Raw genomic sequence first — 14318 nt, 5'->3', positions numbered from 1 at the left:
AAAACGTCTGTGAATGCGCCAGAGGCATGTATCAAACCCGAAAGTGCAGCATGCATATAGACAACTGACGTAAAGAGGCAGACCTGAACATCCGGGCTACAGACGCCAACAGGGATTGGTTGTTTTACGATTCAGGTAAATTCCGCTTGTATGTGCATAGCTTGGTTGTGTATGATTATACCCATAATAGTACAGTTGTGAATGGAAATTTCCAAATCAGATTCAAGAGAGCAAACACAGTATCTTTAATTATCGTTTTTAATCCTTCTAATGTTTAACTGTGAAAGACAAAATGATTCACAACATTCCAGTAATAAAAAACATTAATGCTTCATGCAAATATTGTGATTACATATAGAACTGCGGTACAATGTGATCTCTACATGAGCTTTTCCAGTCAGCATACAAATTTAAATCTTTAAAACTTAGATATGAGATATCAAGTGCATAATGCTCTTTCACTAAAAAAGATTTAGATGTAATATGACGAGAGCTAAAAAAAAAAGTTTAAAACCCCGAAATATGATATGTAAATATGAAATATCGATTTTTAAACGACAATCTGCAGTATCGAAACAATACGTAATGTTTTTAAAGACCTGGAAAGTAAAACAAAAAAAAAGCGTTTGCGTCACAGCCCGGCGAGGTCACTCACGCGCACGCATGTTTATCCAGTAAGTCATGCACGCGCCCCCTGCCTGTGGAAGGTGAGCGCGAGTGTCTAGAGGAGAGGACACGAGAACGCGACTGCCTGGATCGATCGGATTAAACTCGAATTGAGTGAAATTAACACAAAGGAGAGAAGCAGAGTCGGCGAGGACGGGACGCTGAGACGCCGACAGCATTTGAATTTCGACAGTTATTCACGTACTTAAACGGATTTTCGGGATAGATGAAGAGGAGTTAATTGGTGAAAACCCTAAACTGACCCGCGTTGAGTAGGGTAAGGAATAGTCTTTCTTTCTCATGATACAATATGAATCAACCAACTTTATCAGTCGCACACAAACTTATCGGGTAGTTCCTAGCGTTTTTAACGTTGTTGTACAAATATACCCGCACTTTCATTGTGAGAAAACTGTTTTTGAGTGTACATTTAACTTGTTTTGTACCATGGCGGTACCCGCGATGTAAACTGTGTTTTAAAACGGCGAAAAGTTGTTTTAATTCAACTTTTCACAGGGAACACAGAAGCCGGAGGTTAGTTTTTCGTTTCTTCACATTTTAACTTCTCGAAGAATCTCAAACTAGCTCGAGCACATGCTAACATTAGCTCGTTTAGCTCACGCGCACTGCATTGTATAGAGCCGCACGGATCCCTATAGGAGTGGAAGCGAGAAATATGTTAGTTAAATTGTATACATGCAATTCCTGTTCGAGGTCTAGAAAAACACTCGTATCCTTTACATTTCTCACGAATTGATGAAAATATTTTTTTTCAAAACCTCATAAAGTAAGCGTTCGTTAGCAAGCTAATTGTTGAGACACGAGGTGGTTTGAGCGTAGAGGTGAGTCATTGGCCGAGCTGAATGAGGGAGATCCCCGACCCCTCGTATCAACAATTACACTCAAAAATAGTTTTCACGTGCACGAAACTGCACGTAAGAATAGCCATAAAGTGTTATGCTTGTGGTTTTCGCTTATAACATTCGATGATGCCCGAAATAGTATGTGGAAACAGCAAAGCGAGCAGGAAAGTGCGCTCGTCCAAAGGACAATATAGATACCGGGGAAGGTTGCTTGAGGCCAGATGGTCAATTCCTCGTTTTCTTTATCTATTCGTTTATAGAAGTCAGAAACTTTTATGTATTTCATGAATCTCAATTCATAGATGTTGCTTGTGTTCTGGGTTGGGGGAATGTTTTATTTGTATCGTTTGGTCGGCTGTGAGAGGCGCATTGGAGAGTCAGGCGTGCGCTGAGGGTAATTAACGTTAGCTAGTTGGAAGTGGCCGATCTGCTGTAAGAGACGGACAGCGTCGACTTCATTGTCTCACGACAAGCTAACTTGCTAGCCGGACACAACTCATCTCGCATTTCTTTTGTCCCCTTTCCCCCTCAACAGGTAGAGAAGGGGTTTAAAGGGAGGAGGGATCGGACGACACTTTATTTGAGGGGAACTGAAAAAAAATGCACCTGGTTTATCTTTGGGGGAGTTTCCGTGTTTTTTCAAAAGTTTACGATTTTGTTTATTTCGTACTGTACATAAAGTCGAACGGGTTTTATTGTCCAATCTCCATATTAAAGCCACACAGAAAACGTGAAAAGCACCTGCTTCATTTACAGCGTTGTAGAGCCACGAATAGGGGAAAAGCTAATTTATAATTGATCATGTAGTGTTTTTATGCCATTTTAACCCGTATCTGTATTTTGTCGTTCAAATGAACTAAAACAATTGTCGTTAAAAAATATTTAGTGTTTAAAAAGTTCTTTAAAACACTATTTTAATCTTGAAAGTCTGACGAAGAATCGTGTAAAGATGGTATCGTCGTTGTCTCTCTCTGCCTCAAGTCTTTAACCTAAGATGGCAGCTTTTAATGTGTGTCGGTCCACTCAATGAGCAGATATTATGAAGACGGTATGGCGGAGCATATGTGAGGCTGCTTTGTAGTCGCTTTAGGCTTTTCATCTCGCTTGCCTTTTCTTGTGGTTGTCGGGGCTTGTTCACTAGTTGCATCAAATCGAAAAGTCAAGCGCTGGTTCCTCTTTTGTCCTCAGAGAAAGTTTGAATCCAACTTGTTGTTGTTTCAGTATACATTTGTATCTAGTGTAAAGTCGCTTACAGTGCATACCTTCGCCCATATACTGCATTTGATCTGTGAGAAAACATTATTTGTATGAGTTACAGTTGCAGAAATTCTTGTCGATTTAGTCTGCTCAACTTTTTATTGAACTAACGAGATTTTCGATAGCAACTTGCTTGTTCTCTCAACCAATTTTGGAACTTTAAACTAACAATAAGGGGGGTTTTATTTCTTGTTTTATTGATATCTCAGCAATATTTAAGTCGTTTAGATTAGTTTGTATGCTTTAGTTATTGAGATATAAAATATTGTACCTAACCTACCATATGATGTCTGTTGCATCCTTTGCTAAATGTATTTTTTAAAGGGATTGTTCACCCAAAAATGTAAATTTCTCACCCTCATGTCGTTCCAAACTCGTAAGACTTTCGTTCATCTTCTGAAACACAAATTATCTTTTTGATGAAATCTGAGAGCTTTTTGTCCCTCAGATGCTTTGTTTCAAAAAGTTCATACAGAGATTCATAAAACTTTAATCAAAAAGACCTTAATTTGTGTTCTGTAGATGATGGAAAGTTTTACAGGTTTGGAAGGACATGAGGGTGAGTGATTAATGACAGAATTGTCATTTTTGGGTGAACTAACCCTTTAAGTGCATTGCATGAGATATACAAGATCTGGTCAGCAATGTTTACCAATTCATTTGAATCAGTATTAGTGTTGTTTTGATAGTGAAATGCTTTACCCTGGCCTCTAGACGCCTACACACTGCAGTTTTAAACCTATTGTAATGTCCGTTGATCCATATCTTTAGTATGTGCCTGAATGAAACTCAGGGGAGGGAAAAGTCTCCTGTGTGCCTTGAAACAATACAATGAACATGAAAATCTATGCCATAGTTATATATTGCAAAACAGTGAGCATAGATATGTTTTTAATTTGTAACGATTTTGAAATGGTGCAAACCATCCTGGTACTAAACTAGCCGGGGGCTGGCTGTGACAAATTTGGAGGACTGTGGTAGAGTGGGTCAGGCACCCCCTGCATTGACACATGTGCACACAAACACTGATATTGGACGGTGCTTTCAAAGCTAGTATTTCAGATATCTGACAACATGCTTTCAATCCACACCAGGAGCAGCACCACTGTGTGCAGGCCCTTTCCCTCAACCCCTCCTCTCTTGCTGTGGGTTAGCAGGAGGGCTGCAGTGGCCTGTTGTGCTGCAAAACAAGCAGGCTTTTTTTCCCCTTCTCGCTGACCATCCCCCTCTTCCCTGCCACACAGAAGATGGAGGAACCGTTTCAGATGAATAGCTTGGAATGGATGAGTCCTCTAATATTCAAATGAGAGGTTCTGGCCTTTAATGGATGAATATTTAGATATTTTAGTTTTTCTAAATTTAGGGGCCTGCTGCATATGAATTTATTTCTGTTTTTTCCTCTCTGAAGACCTTATTTTTTCATAAAGTTTCTATAAACTCTGCTTTTGTATGGGCAGCGAGCCAAGTGGTGCAAAATAATGTATCTGTACCATGATCTGAGCCTTTTTGTTAGTGCGTGTTTACTCAAGCCTTTCAAAATATCTTTAAAAGCTTTCATAATCACATCCGCTGTTAATATTGTCGTGCATGCAATTCACTGTTTGTGTCATTTCCCCATTTTTTTCCTTTTTTTTTTTTTTTTTTTTTTTTTTTTTTTTGGGTCAAACAAAGCGGCCTTTTTCCACTCATACAACAACTTAAAACTTGCTTTTTTTCTGTCATAATTTCTTAAAGCCACACATGGTCTGAATTCGTAGGCTTTTTAGTAGTGGATTTAATGTAGAAATTCCCTTCAGGTCATTTCTGTGTCCCATGTGGCTACAGGCAGTCATCAGAGCCTCAGGATCCTTAAATTCATCAGAGCTGAGGGAATGTCAAAATCAGTGGTACAGTAACGATGATTATGATGAGATTAAGACTTTCCATTACTTCATCGTGTAGTATTGTTATATTGATATATCGCGATATAAAATGTGACAGTATGTGTCTGGGATGTGAACAATGAAATGTGATTGAGTTAGTTTTATCCAAGACTCAGCTCACTGTATTTGAGGTATAGCCTAATTCACCCAAAAATGAAATTTTTCATTATGTACTCGCCCTCATGTTGTTTCAAACCTTTAAGATCTTTGTTAATTTTTCAAACACAAATGAAGAGTTTTTATTTATTTATTAGGAAACCTGAGAGATTTCTGTCCCTCCATTTAAAGTCCATTCCCTTAACTTAAAAGTTTCACCTAAACACTTAAAGGGGTTAAAAGATCCCAATAAAGGCATTGTAATCAATCAAGCGGTTTAATCCAAGTCTTCTGAAGAGACGCGATTGCTTTATATGATGAACATATTTACTGATAAATGCACATACTGTAGTAAACACTGATGTTTCAATGTGTGTGACGTGGAAGAATGACATGAAGTCAGAATTAAATGTTTGCTTTTAAGCCTTTAAATTTTGGGAATAGTCATTTTGACACACTTTGCGATTAGAACAGTGATTGTTTGCATTGATCACCTGAAGCGCATACACGCTGGAGCCTTAAAGTGAAAGCATGAACAATTTAAAACACCATATCGTGTTTTTCGTTTTAGTGGTATGATTATTCAAAACATTATAGATGACTTATTATTATCATGTAAGTGCTTTAATAGAGGGAGAGACAGGGCATGGTGAGCACAGGGAGAGTCTATTACAGAGATCCACGAATTACTGCATTATACTCTCATATATTCTCATAATGAATACCACTATATGCACGCAAACTGAGAAAGTTTATATTTAATCAGAACTCTGAGATCTGCATTTGCTTTTGTCAGTTACTAACATCAGCACAATATTTTTTGCAATCTGAGTAAAGGAAAAATAGTGCCTACAGGATTCTTTAGGTGAACTGTTATTTATACAGACTAAATATTCTTTGAATTTACTTTAAAGGCTCACAATTCTGCAGTTTTTTATTTGTCAAGTAATTAACAGTGCCTAGTCCACTCTGACTAAATTACAGAGCTTGTGCCAACATATCCACATCGCTATGATCAGATGCTGATGATATCTTAACTGATGTTTTCTCATTGAGAGGAGGGATTTCTTTCATTTTTTATTTTTTAAGTGGCCAACCACCACCAGCATTTGATCATTTTCAGTGCATTCTTTTTTTATTTTATCAACACTTGAATGTGGGTAAGTTTCATAAAGAAGCAACATTTTGAGCAAAAAGCTGAGAAAATCAAGTTTTTAATCAAAGACTACATCCCGATCTGATTCAGAACAATGATCAAAATCAGTTGGAGTAGATCGAGTCCATCAACACCCCCTAAGTTGCACACTCGTATACCTCATCCTGGGTCGACATTTAATTTGGTAAAATTAGGCACACAGTAAATTTGAAATCCGGAAATCAACACCAATAGTTAGTATCACCCACAAAGTGTTTGTTCAACACTTTCAAAAGTGTTGCCTCTCGCAACACCGACACAGTGTTACAATATGATCACTAAGAGAGTAAAATATTAACACCAATGCAGATAACAACACTGTTACATAGCTGGGTACAGCTTTGTAGCAAACACTGCCAGAGTTAAAATTCAACACTGTTCTGGTGTTGACCTAACACTTAAAAAAAAAATGGAAATCACAATGTTCTCAACCTTATAGGAGTCAAAAATTGCACCATCCTGGTGTTGATAGAACACATTTTTACGAATAAAAACAACACTAAGGGAGGTACCAGTTTTTCTTATTAGGGTTCTGCATTACCCACTTTAAAGAATTATAAAATAAACTGACAAATCATTTAGGCTAATCTGAAAAGAATAAATTCACTTTGAAATAAACACATCATTCTATATTACTCTTTCAAAGCTTTATTTCAAAACAATCCAGAAAGTTAAATTGTAACCATAGTCTGGGATCATAGTAGAATTCTGTTCATTGTGAAGTTAAAAATAAAGGCAAAATGCAAACAGTTGTTTTAACAAACTAGTTTTTTATTAACGAACAAGCCCATTTACATCATAGGTTAACTTTTTAAATAAATGAAGGCACAATAATAGGCATTTCTGTCATCAGAATTATATGAAAGCTGCTTATCAAATGGTCTGTAATACTTTGAGTCCTGTACATGTCAGTGAATGTAAGTCCTGTGTCAGTGAAGTTGGTTCAGTACCTTCGACTTTGCAACAGTACAGCAGTGCTTGAGTCAACAACATTCAGCAGATGAAAAACAGTTGCAGGATATGAGTGGATCAGTTGTGTCCAGTTACTAACAGTTCAGTGCATAGTTGTTGCACAGAGCAGGAAAGGCTGTGCAGATCCAACTTTCTCAAAAAATCCTGGAGTGCTGGTTCCCTAGACAACAAAACCAGACCAATTACAATTAATACAATTTGCAAGTTTATGGTGGAAAACGTTCAATCATCTTAGACTTTCGTGACTCAAACAAGAAACTGTTTTGGTTAGATAAGACTTGAATTTACTGATTTCCAAGTAAATTAAAGACATCCTAAAATTTTAATTCTGTCATTAATTATTCACCCTCACATTGTTCCAAACCAGTAAGAGTTTTCCTCATCTTCGGAACACTTAATGAAGATATTTTTTAATGAAATCTGAGATTTCTGTCCCTTCATCAATAGCCTATTCAACTACCACTTCCAAAGCCACGAAAAGGTATAAAGGAAATCATAAGTAATCCATGTGACTCAAGTGGTTTAACCAATTTTACGACAATTTTAACTCAACTTTATTTACAAAATATTAATCTTCAATGCACGTTCACGCAACATCTACTCTCGCATCAACGACATGCACGAGTTGTAATGTTCTCATGAACGCAGGTTGGAAATTAATATTTTATAAATTAAGTGGTAAATGTTTTTTTTGCTGCAAAAGGCACTTGCATAGTTTAATCAAATTGATGTTAAACCACTGGAGTCGCATGGAGTACTTTAATGATGTACCTTTATACCTTTCTGGGGCTTGAAAGTGGTAGTTGCGTGGACTTTCAATGGAGGGACAGGAACCTCAGATTTCATTAAAAATATCTTCATTTGTGTTGAGAAGATGAAAAAGTCTTAGGCTACATGTTTGGAACGACATGAGGGTGACTAATTAATAACAGAATTTCCATTTTTGGGTGAACTAACCCTTTAAGACTAAATTAAGACACGCACCTTAAGAAACCTCACTAAATAGTCAGCTGCCGGAAGAATCATTGTTCCTTTCTTGTGGCTTTGTGATGTTGGGGGCAGGTGATAGGCAGAGATTTCCCAATCAGTTGAGTCTAAAATTAAACGGCAAGAAAACATCTACCTGTCAAATCATGAAAACAATTGGTTTGAAAACTCATTTTAACTAAGTAAAAAAAAAGAAAAAAAGGATTACTTTTATAAAATAATTTGACTGGACAAATTCAAAATGAGTGTTATGAAACACAGAAAATCTAGTTATACCAAATAGAAACAAAGCTATGATTATATTTTGTTTGTGCCCATGATTCTCTCATATGTTATGTTAAATCTTACCATCACCAGGTTCTAGTCTGTACAGTCTTTAAACACCAAGCCTGGTGCCCTTAGCCACTTGGTACATCATAGAAATGCTCCTAGCAAACGCATAGCAAGATCAATACATTTAAACATGAAAGCATATCCAAACATCAACCAAAAGTTAATCTGATAAATACATTTTGCATAAACATTTAATCTGAAAGAATTACTTACCCATTCTAAGAAAATTGGTCCTCCAAATAAGGAAATAAAGTGACAATTTCACGTGTATTGTTGGTCCGCAGTTTGTGGAGTTGTTCTTCTGTTTTTCAGTTATGCGCTAGGTGTACTGGCAAACGAGAGTAAAAGATAGTTTGAGGATAAATGCATACTTTATGATATTTGCACATCACAAATATTGTCATAAAACAAATATAACATTATAAAACGTATTGTAAATGAGTTAAAACACTTGCTCTGTGTTTTCACTGTTAAAAGCAAACTCCGTGTCTGCACTGCGCCACGAGTCAAAGAATATGTAGGGCCTAGTCTGTGAGAAAGGTTTAGGCGTGCACATTACATAAATATTGTTATAAAACAATATAATGCCATGAAACACATGTTGTAAATTAGGTTAAAAACCCTTACATTCGGAGTTTTCCCTGTTAACGTTACAAGCAAACCACCTCATCGTCAGCTCCGTATTTAGTCAAAGATGTCGCCTTTGAGAAGTTTCGGCTCGTTTAAGTGCGCAGAGCATATATGTTATGAAATACTTATTGTAAATTAGATAAAACACTTTCATCGTTTCCCTGTTAAAATGCAACCTCATCCTGGTCTGCTCCGCATCGTGCGTCAACAAAAATGCCTCTCTGAGAGCGGTTTAGCCGTGCACAGCACATAAATATTGTTATAAAGCAGTATGATGTAATAAAATGCATATATAAATGCGATAAAACACGTAATATCTGTTTTCCCTCCTCAAGTCAAAGAAAATGGCGCCTGTGAAAAGTTTCAGCTCGTTTCGTCGCGCCCAGCTTGTAAATGTCCCGGATGTAACCTAATCACACTCTGTGTTGTTTAGATTTAACTCTACATATTTTCACCAGCCAGAGGGTGCGGTTTACACTAGCAGTGTTAATCCCTTGAAATTCAACACCAGAAAATTAACTCTTTACTCTGAGTCCTTAACACCAGGATTTCAACACTGCAGATTTTGCTGTGATATGCTGTTGATGATTGCGTTATTTTACATATGCATACGTCAGGATGTTAAGTGAGCTCTTAGATTCAGTGCGTTTGTGAGTATTGGATTTTATCATGGCTTATTTTGCAAACAACATGACTTCTTGATCTCCTTAGTGGTTTCTTTATAGTGGATGCCAAAATGAGTCCAAACTTCAGCTCTGTACAACACAGCGGGAGATGGTATAATTCTGTCATCTTTTGAGCTGAATTTGCTAATGTTAACGCTAGTGATGCATCTTTGTGGTTCTCCGTGTCAAAGTTTACGTTCTGAGATAACGGATAACTCTTCTTCTGGTTTAAAATTGTTTGAATGTGTAAATTGGCAAGACAAAACACGTCCAAATTATAAACTTTCACTCTATGATGATTAAATTTAGCAGTTAATCCGCGAATCACATGCTTGCCAAACTGTGGGGCCTGATCCGTACTGATCAACTACGATCCGTTCCCCCCCTAGTTGTCATTGTAAATACTCACTTTCACATATGACCACGGAGGAAAATCGGAAAGGGTCACATTCAGCGTACAGACATCGACACACTGTAATTTTTTGTATTTATTTCAACAAATGACAACCAAAATCAAATCCATAGAAGCTTGTTTTGTTTTGAAGGGGCCTCGTGCAAGTTCTGCTAATTCACAAGCCGAGTGAGAGTCACACTCTTATGTTAATTATGTTAATTATTTAATGTTAATTATTAAACCAAACAAAATACAAAAACACTCAGCAATGTGATTTATTTTGATAGGGATTAATCAGTGACATTTATTACTAGATTTGCTATCCGGCGTCTTTCCATCACCTCCTCAACCTGCTACCCTTAGTGTTTTTACACGTAGAAAAAGCGAAAAAATGTATTACACTGTCCAGTTTTCTCCCTGAATGATGTGAGTTCCTATAGCAATTCTCGATTCATCATGAATGACCTACAATGGTGACATTTTTCACAATCACAACAGAAAATCTAAATACTGCACGATATAAACAAAACATACTTGAACTCCACACGTCGTGACTGCAGCTTCACATTCTATATATATATCTGTACAAGTATTTAAATTCAGTAGAAAAATCGTTCCTCTTCATGACATAAGGATCATGTCCAAATTATGTTGTGATTTTCTGTTTGTACCTTTCTAAACCAGCACAGTATGAACTTTCCTTCATCTCGTCCATACTGCTTTTCACTTCCTGCCCTCCATCTGAATTTCGCCCGTCGTCAGAATCATGTGTCTGCAAACAAGCTATTTCCACTCACTAATATTTTTTTCACACATTTTGCTTTTGATTTGATATTTTATATAAATAATTGTCAAAGTTTGGCACGTTGTTTTATTGAAGTATATGGGAAGTCAGTTTCTAATGAAAAACAAACTTTTATTCAAACTGCAACTGAATTACACCATAAAGAGTGCTCCTTTTTATAATCACTGAAGTGTCAGTCATTTCAGCATGATACTAAAGAACAATGGTACATTTTAATAAGAGTAAAATATTTAAATTTTTCACTATAAAAATTGTTTTTGCACGTTATTGTGGTTAAGTTAATTTTTCTCCATCTTATCTCGAGCTCACTGCTTTAATGTCAAAAGTGCATTTCCAAGAAATAAACATGTAGCTAATATTAGTAACTGTGCTTAATGCAAAACAATAGTAATTTTATGATTAAATTACCTTGATGATTTAAAATCCCTCCCCAGCGCTACAAGATCAGGTGCTGGCGCCACCATCTGTAGAACACACCTGTGCTACTGCTCTTAAAGGGGTCATCGGCTGCAAAATTCACTTTTATATGGTGTTTGCATATAAATGTGTCTTTGCAGTGTGTTGATGCACCACCATACAATGAAAACAATCCATTCACTTTTTTTTTTTTTTTCTTCAAAAAGCCTAAACAAGTCTCAATAATCAAGCCGTTTGGATTTTCTGAGCAATATGATGTCATATTGCTCATGCTCCGCCCACGACCACTGACGGACTGTCATGTATTAGCATATTTCCCATATTAGCATATTTCTGCCATTTGTATACTGTCTGCCATGGCAGCACTTTGTGTCTTGTCAACACGCCCCACGGAAGAGAGGAGTGGGGTGAGCAGTTGCTCATTATCATTTAAAGAGACCTGCACCGAAATGGGTCGCTGTGAACAGAGCTGTTTTTGAGGAGGTAAAAAGGGATTGTTTTACACAACCATTGAGGAATTTTAACCAAAGTATGTTACAAACTTTACATGGAGACCCTAAAGAATCATACCAACTTGTGGAAAATGGGCATCCGATGACCCCATTAAATGTTAGTCTGGAGCCCTGATCTGGTTAAGCTTCCTCCATACTATGCCAGTGACATGGTTGAGATTATTTCGCTTTAAAGCCTTTTGGCCGTGTGTCCACCAAAGCATTTTTAGCCAGCTGAAAACGCTAGGCACTCTGCTGAAAATGCCTAGCCGTGGATGCTTTGTTCCGTTATTATGCTTGTTGTCATCTGTTGACGTTGTACAAGCAGAGTGTGGTGGTTGGTCGGTGTGGTATTGGTCCCGCCCCTCCTCCTCTGATTGGACGGTTGGGTAAAAAGTGACAGTGATGAGTGATTGGCGACCTGTAAAAAACGCAGGGCGCTCAGCGCTTCAGCGTGATAAAAACGCTCAGCACCTCGTTACGCTCATGGCGTTTTAAAAACGATGCGCTCTCATTGAAAACAATTGAAAAAATATGCCAGCCGCATGAAAAAACGCTTTGGTGGATACACGGCCTTACTGTCGTCTTCTGCTAGAGGAACAGTGGAATTTCATGGCTTCTTGCCCCAGCTGACCCCGCTGCAAGTTCTCAGCTGGTACTCAAGTGCCAGAGGCAGACTGGGTGACAGCAGGTCTGGAAGTGAAGGTCAAAGTTCTCTCTTCGTCCTCTTTTTTTTTCCTACCCCACATCCGCTTTCTCTGTGATTTGTCTGTGACTTTTAGCGCACTCAAGCTCTTGTTTTTATGTGTGACTGAAATGTTGTCATCTAACTGTTCTTCTAATAGGAACTGCTTCATATTCAAACTGTAATGATTGTTGCATGACATCATATCTCACACGGATTGCACTGCTCTCCGCAAGCAACAGTTTTTTTTTGTGTTTTTTTTACCCCATTTGGGTGAGCTAGCACGATAAAGTGTGAAGGGGGGAAAAACTCATCCATTTAATTACAGCAGCATTGTGTAAAGGAACCAGTTTACGCAAATGGAGCAGCTCTACGGCCCTAACCCCCGCTCACTCTCCAGTTACCCACCCGTCGCATCCTGTGTCACCCTCACACTGTCTTTGTGCTCAGTTACTTGCCACAGATACACCCCCTCCAAACCCCCGCCCATGCATATAATGTGGAGGAGCACACATAAATTATGCCCAGCTGCAGTTACAGCTTCTAGTGGGGGTTGTTGAAGAGGGGAATGAAATAAAAGGAATGCTGCTGGAGAGCATTTGTGCAAGGAGCTTGTTTTGAGTGCAGCCCCTCCTTTTTGCTATGATGCACACCTCGTATGTTAAACTTAAACTCAAGAGACAAACCACAGGTGGCCATAGACCTGCCCTCTCTTAACAAGGTTTTAAAGCTCCCTGTGAAATGGGAAAATTGGGGAGGTAGGATTGGTTAATCAGTGACGTGCTCTCCGAGTGCATTAAAGAGACTGTTGGTGTTAATGACTGCAATCACACGCACTTGGTGGGCCTTTCCTCCCCCACTTTTTTTCCCTTTAGTCTTTTTCTGTGCTAGTATCACCGTGCATTGCTCTTTTGGCAAGGCCACATTGGTTGGTTTGGTTTCAGGAAAAAACAATGCGGGTTGGTGCTCTGACACAGATGGCTGAAAACCGGCTCAGACTGCTTTTATGTTTATCGCTAGTGTCAAAAGATGATTGTTGAACGATTAATGAAAGAGAGCATGAACTTGTTCACCCTTATAAACATGAGCTTATTGTTAGCATCATCTCAGAAATACTGATGTTTTGTTGGCAGTTCTGTCACTGAGGGATTTTGCTGGGGTTTTTTTTTAGTTAACCAGATCTCAAATATATTATTCTATATTAAGAATCAAGTGACCTTCAATGTAACTTTAATGCAAGATGAAAAGTATGTCAGTGTGACCTATAGTGTTCATCAAATATGTATTCATAGTATAAGGCTTTATCAAACATTAATGGTGGTTTTGTTTATCCCATGAATGCCCCATGCACCTCCTATATTTTGTATGATGAATGGAAAAAACCTCAGTGAACTACTTGTGTAGCCATGACATCTAATAATCAGTTATCAGTGTGACTGATTGGCTTTCTTACATTGTGTAACTTAACTGTTATGAAACTGATTTTGAGGAAGATGGTGAGTTGCAGGAATCCCTTCCATTCACACGTAGCTGGCAAGAGATGTTACCTATTTTGTTCCTCAGTGAGACCTTTCTCATGTGTTTACGGTCTCTATAAGTATGTTTGTATTTTGTTTGTATCAATTTTTTTGTTGCAAATTGAGATCACGATTCTCCCATGATTCTGAACGGACAACTAAACAAACTAGCATGTAATTTACTAGAGGTTCTGACAAAAGTTAATTGCTGCAGTTTATGTAAATTGTTTAATTTGACTTATAATTTAAAAAATCAGTTTTATTTGTGTTGTCTAATTTCGATGTGTATCCATTAGGCTTGTCAAAGTACCGGTGCTTCGGTACCAAATTTGAAATTGAGAAAATGTGACTATACCAGCATTTCTGTAGTACAGAGTAGGGCTGAACGATTAATCGCAAGAAAACCGCATGCGATTTGGCAAA

At 37.8% G+C, this 14318-nt stretch overlaps 1 protein-coding gene across 1 annotated transcript in view; it reads left to right on the top strand.

The window, feature by feature from the left end:
* Positions 1-700: 700 nt before the first annotated feature.
* Positions 701-14318, top strand: part of chd7 (chromodomain helicase DNA binding protein 7) — a 63827-nt gene continuing 50209 nt past the window's right edge. Inside the window, exon 1 of the mRNA XM_084120506.1 lies at positions 701-943. The gene's annotated coding sequence lies outside the window, so the exon portion shown is untranslated. The remainder of the gene's footprint in view (positions 944-14318) is intronic.

The sequence above is a fragment of the Abramis brama genome (genome assembly GCF_963993115.1).
Source record: "Abramis brama genome assembly, chromosome: 7".
NCBI lineage: Eukaryota > Metazoa > Chordata > Actinopteri > Cypriniformes > Leuciscidae > Abramis > Abramis brama.
The sequence above is the reverse complement of the archived record's forward strand: the minus strand, read 5'-3'. Positions and strand labels throughout refer to the sequence as shown.